The 5,643-nt window shown below is 40.7% G+C and overlaps 1 protein-coding gene across 1 annotated transcript in view; it reads left to right on the top strand.

Annotated features, from left to right (window-relative positions):
- Positions 1–5,643, top strand: part of Acad11 (acyl-CoA dehydrogenase family member 11) — a 109,966-nt gene that overhangs the window by 90,312 nt on the left and 14,011 nt on the right. The window contains exons 14-17 of the mRNA XM_004625215.2: positions 654–720; positions 1,279–1,364; positions 3,197–3,268; positions 4,159–4,313. The gene's annotated coding sequence lies outside the window, so the exon portion shown is untranslated. The remainder of the gene's footprint in view (positions 1–653; positions 721–1,278; positions 1,365–3,196; positions 3,269–4,158; positions 4,314–5,643) is intronic.

A 5,643-nucleotide genomic window follows, 5' to 3' on the forward strand; every position in this document is an offset into this window, starting at 1 on the left:
TATATATAATTTATGTTGTATATAGCACATAGTTATAGAAAGTATATCTTTCCCATCCATTCCAGCATGCTGACATCTGAATAGTGAGAACAGGATAGCTACCTTTCTCTCTTAGGGTTCAGAGCTATTTTGTGTTTCTTTGATTACTAGTTCTTTGGCTTTGTTTTTGTTTGTCCATTTTTAATGTATTTGGTACAGGGTCTCACTATGCAGCTCTGATTCCTTGTGATCCTGCTGTTTTCAGCCTCCCCAGGACTGGGATTATAGGTGTGCACCACCATGCCTGGTCTCGGTGGACAGTTCAGAATGCCTGACAGCGGGGTTGGCATGGCCTGTTGTCTTGGGGATGGAATTCTGGTCCCTTTGCTTGCCTAAGCAAGTGCTTAGTCTGCTGAGCTATCTTGCTGACCCTAACTGCTATTTATTTGTGTATAACAACTTTCATTGATAGATTCCCATCTTTTCCTTGCTTAAGCATTTTTCGTGAGTGATATGGTATATAAAAAGCATTATTAATTTACTGAATCAAAGATGGTTGATTGTTGCTTTTTTTTTTTTTTTTTTTTTGTCAGAGACAAACTTGGAAGGATTGGGTGAAATGTCAAATGCTAAATTTCCTTTTATAATGTATTCTCTCATTTCCCCATTTTTAGGAGCTGGGGATCCCAAGTGCAAAATTGCAGTTGTTTTGGGAAGAACTAAAAGTCCAGCTATGTCCAGGTAATAAAACATCCTGATAGAGAAATCTCTGTAGAAACAAGCTGACCTTTGGATTTCTTTTTTTAATTTACTTACTTGAAGTCTCAAATCATAATAATATAAATACACTGCAGTTAAATATTTGCAGATCACAGATACTTTGCTAAAAGAGAGATCTGGATAACGTTTTAGAGAATGTTGCTGTATATTCTTCTCACAGAATTTCTGGCATTAGGTAGTGTTACTGAACCGTCAAGCAATTTGCGTTGCGTGACTAGATCCATTTCTCGGAATTGCCTATGGTATTGAAGTGATTAGATGCTTGGATCAAAGGCGGCAGCAGCCTTGGAATGCTTTTGTGTATCCTTTGCCAGTTAGCATTGCTGAGCAGTGAGCAACCCCCAACAACTGTGGCTTATTCCCGAATCACTGCTTTCACTCCAGATCACAGCCGGCCTCAGACTGTGCTAAGTACGTCCTTTACACATCTGTCACTCTAGTTACCATCCTGTGTCTCTGCAGAACATCTGTTCCATTTTTTCTCTTAGCAAACTTTTCCTATGTTTTTCTTTTCAGTAGGCACAAACAACACAGCATGATTCTGGTTCCAATGAACACACCTGGAGTAGAATTAATAAGGCCTTTGTCAGTTTTTGGCTACATGGGTAAGTACAAAATAACAATGTCAGGGCTGAGGAGATGGCTCAGTAGAATAAACGCTTGCCTGACAAGCTCAAGGGCCTGAGTTCAATCCCGGGTTCCGCCAAACAAAACAAAACACAGTGCCCAGCCATAAGCAAGCAGAAGACTAGAATCTGCAGTAGCATTGAAGGGAATAGAAAGTATTTTAATGTAAGAGATGTAGTCTTAGAAACCCCTTTGACCCAGGCAACTCTTGATATACAGGTGGAGTTCAGGGTGGTACATTCGCCCTCCTTTGGTTTACTGTTTGGGTATAAGCAGGTTGTTTTTAAGGAACAGCAGCTCTAGCCAGTCTTCTCTCTTTTGTTCATTAATATGGGTTAATAAAATAGATACAGACGAAGTAAATTAAGGGAATCCACAATAGGATGAGATTTTTGCCTCCGTGTTCAACTTTTCAATCAATCTGTAAGAACTGTTAAACAGTAAGTTTGGTTTTAACGTATTTGAGTATAAAGCTTTTCCTTTCTTCTTCTCTTGAACATAATTTTTAAGAACCAAGGTTAGTTTTGTTACCTGCCACACATACTGTTTGTTGGGTGCATGTTATTCAGATCATCTACTCAGCAAATATTTATTTATGGGGCACCAAGTACTGTTTAAGGCTCTCAGAATACACTGCTAAAATCTTTAGCCCAATTTGCTTGCCCTTCTGTAGCTTACACGTTCTAGAAGGAAATCAACAACTAGAAACATGTAAGTAGGTAAATTACGGAGCATGCCAGCAGGTGACGCCTGCTATGAAAGGACTGAGTACATTTCGTTTCTTCCTGGCTTTCCTTTTGTTGAATATGACTGAGACATGTTTGAACAACAGAAAAAATAAATCATAGCTTTATAGGATGTTTGACATCCTAACCTTCTATGAATGCAGCTTTAGTATGTGCCCACAGGCTGAGGAAGGGGACAGGATAGGACAGACAAGTTCCCTAGAGATTACACACAGGACGTTGTTGGGCTACACAGCAGCATCTGATAGAGACACCAAATGAATTCAGAAGGTAGGTACCACTGCAGACCCACTTTTGAATCTTTGGTGTGAAAATTTAACCAGCCTCTCTCCGATTCCTTGTATCCAAGGCCAAAGGAAGCAATGGAGGGAGGGCTGACCATTAATTCCATCAGGAAAAAGTTGTGGAGTTCACATGAGGTTATCTTTAGAGTTTGCTGAGGAGGAGAGTGCTTTGAAGAGAGGAGCATGAATGAGTTCCCAGCCTCATTGACAGAGCATTTTTAAGAGTAAGGAGTGGAACAAGGGGAACGCAGAGTGACGCACCTGAGTGATGGTACCATCTCTGCTTCCCACCAGTGCTGAGCCTGCTCTGCTTGTTTGCACCTTCCAGCAGGCCCTTTGCCTCTTTAGCTGTTGATGTGCATAATGATGAAATAAGAAATTTGAATACATAGCTCCTTTTTAACTAATTGAAACATTGAACCCTTTTTTCCCCAAGAAAAATTCCCTTGGTATACCATAAAAGTTTGAAGAAAAATACAATAGTCTTGCTAGAGCCATGAAGCCCAATCTTCTTTTTCCACAGCTCTACAATTTCAGAGAATGAATTAGAAAACCTCAGAAGCCAATGTTTATAAAATCTTTCCTAATTTGAACAGTTGATAAGTTTTTAGGACTGCTGAATACTACATTTTCAGGGCTAAGATCTACCTAGGAATGTTGTGACACAGGGATCTTTTAGATCTTACTTTCTTTGAGTATTTGTACTCCTGAAGATTAATTATACATGACTTTTTTTAACCAACTCATTTGTTTGTTTAAAATTTGTTTTCTATTTTATAGATTGTTTACATGGAGGGCATTTTGAGGTCCATTTTAATCAAGTGCGAGTTCCTGCTTCCAATTTAATACTAGGTAAGATAAATTTGGTAAAAGTATTCTTCAGTATTGTCTATTAGTTTCAGGACTAAATCTGGAAAAGATATCTGATGGGCTTTAATTTAAATACCTTCTTTTCTTATTTCCTCCATTTATCAAGAAAAATTTCCATTTTGTGAATTTTCTTACATGGAATGGCAAAGTTTTATTTACATATTAGATGTAGTTTTGTGTATCATATAAAAAATATAGCTAAATATAAAAGCTAACTAATTTGGAGCAACACTTTTTTCCTAAGTGCTGATCTGTAGGCCATTGCTTGTTTTAGAAAACCTTAATGCTTTTTGACTTTAAGTCTTACATACCAAGTAGAAGAATGAATAACTTTGAACACTGTATTCCTGAAATACAGAGTTACTAGGTTCTCTTATTAGACTCCTTCTCACTTACTGGACTCCCATCTAACCTTCGAAGAACCTTGCAAATCCCCTCCTTTCACAAATGTTTTGTTTCCCACCTCATGCACTCAACAAGCCGCAGATAGCTGCCCAGCCCTATGGCTGCAGAGGTTTACAGACTGGCCCTCTTTTGTCCTTCGTGGTCCCTCCATTTGTAGCCCTCATGCTTGTCCCCCTGGCTTCCAGTTCCTAAGCAGGGGCTGTGTCTTAGCCACTGTGTAACTAGAGAAGCAGTAATAAAGTAGCTTATGCACAGTAAGTGCTCCAAAGATGAAATTCAATTGACATATTTAATGAAGGTGGCTTTAAAAACAGCAATCAACATGCCCGTAAGTGAATATGAATCTCCGAGAATTGGCTTTTTCCTTACCAGAAGACCATTTTTATTGAGAACAGCTCATCATCGTCCCAAGGTTTGTGTAAATAACAAAAGTAATGGGCCCTTTTCACGTTCTGTCTTTCTCCCAGGTGAAGGCAAGGGATTCGAGATCTCCCAAGGCCGCCTCGGCCCTGGCAGGATCCACCACTGTATGAGAATGGTCGGGGTGGCAGAACGCGCTCTGCAGATCATGTGTGAGCGGGCGGCCCGGAGGGAGGCCTTTAAGAGGAAGCTGTATGAACACGTAAGAGGGATTACTTACTGGGACTCCTCGTAGCCCCGTGTACTGCACTAACCTGGGGCAGAAATGTTAGTGCAAGAGAGATGCACATGAAGGTGATTCTTTCCGACAAAGTAGGGGTGACGAACCTATGACATGCAGGTTACTGTGTTTTCTTTGAAGACAAAAGACAACACAGAGGATTTTTTTTTTCTAAATTAAAATTTCAGTATTCAGGCTTAATTATAGTGTTGGCACTTTGTGACAAATCAATCTGGGTTGCAGTTGGCCTTCACTCTCTAAAAGGTTGGTCATCACTGCCGTGGAGTGTATAATGCCTGCACTTAATATAGTCTGATAAGAAGTGTTTATTCTTGTGGAAGGTTAAGTGGCTTCGAGGTGCTCCACCCTACAGCACAGTGTGGACGGTCGCTTCCATTTCCCAGACTCTCGTTCTCCAGAGCAGCTGGTACCTTACAGCTTTCTGTAGGACAGGCGGAAGCTGTCCTAGGAAGAGACACTTGCCTTCTTTATTTTTCTGGAAGGAATTAGCCCAGATAAGCAGAAGCTATAGGAAAATAGCCCAAAGCTCTGTGAAAGCAGGAACATTCTGTAAGAGAGATTTGAAAATGGAATGGATTGTTTCAAAAAGCAGCTTCCTGCTACTGGAGAAATGTATGTAGATTAGGACCAGCCTTTGTTGGGATGTTCATAACTTGAAAATTTTTTTTATAAATTACATACTACTGAGTCTGTTATTTACAAAATGTTATACACACAGTTACATGTAGGCAATGTAGTCAAAATTACCAAATACATATCAACAAGGAAAAAGATGCATTATTTCAGACTTCCTTGTAAAGCTTTTTTTTTTTTTTTTTAACCAGAAAGCGGAATAGTCAAATCATCCCTCTATACAGTTCTTCTAATTTGTTTAATAACTATTAAAGTTGATTGCCAGGGTTTTCAGTGCTTGTAGGGAAAAGAAATAGAGGAGGGGAGGCAGGGTGGGCCAGAGAACTCCTCCAAGACGAATTAAGACCCATGTTGAAATAGAGGAATTTCCAAGAGCAGCAAAGCTGGACGCAGAGACACCTGGGCCAAGGGGTGGGTGGGCCACGGAGGCTGGCAGGGGAGAAGGGAAGGAATGAGGGAAGTGGGAAGCCAGACAGGGCTCTGGCAGAGGGGAGGACTGAGGGGGCAGTGGGCCTTGGGGGCTGGACTCTCCCTCTGCGGGTGGTGTCCAGGTTCTTTCTGTCTGGGCAAAGAACTGGTGGGGAGAAGCACATGGAAGCAAAGTTGTGTAAAAGGAAAGGAAACAGACTCTGTTCCTGAGTTGGGTCAAGCAAGAGCA

This window comes from Octodon degus, unplaced genomic scaffold (assembly GCF_000260255.1).
Source record: "Octodon degus isolate 3935 unplaced genomic scaffold, OctDeg1.0 scaffold00008, whole genome shotgun sequence".
In the NCBI taxonomy this organism is placed as follows: Eukaryota; Metazoa; Chordata; class Mammalia; order Rodentia; family Octodontidae; genus Octodon; species Octodon degus.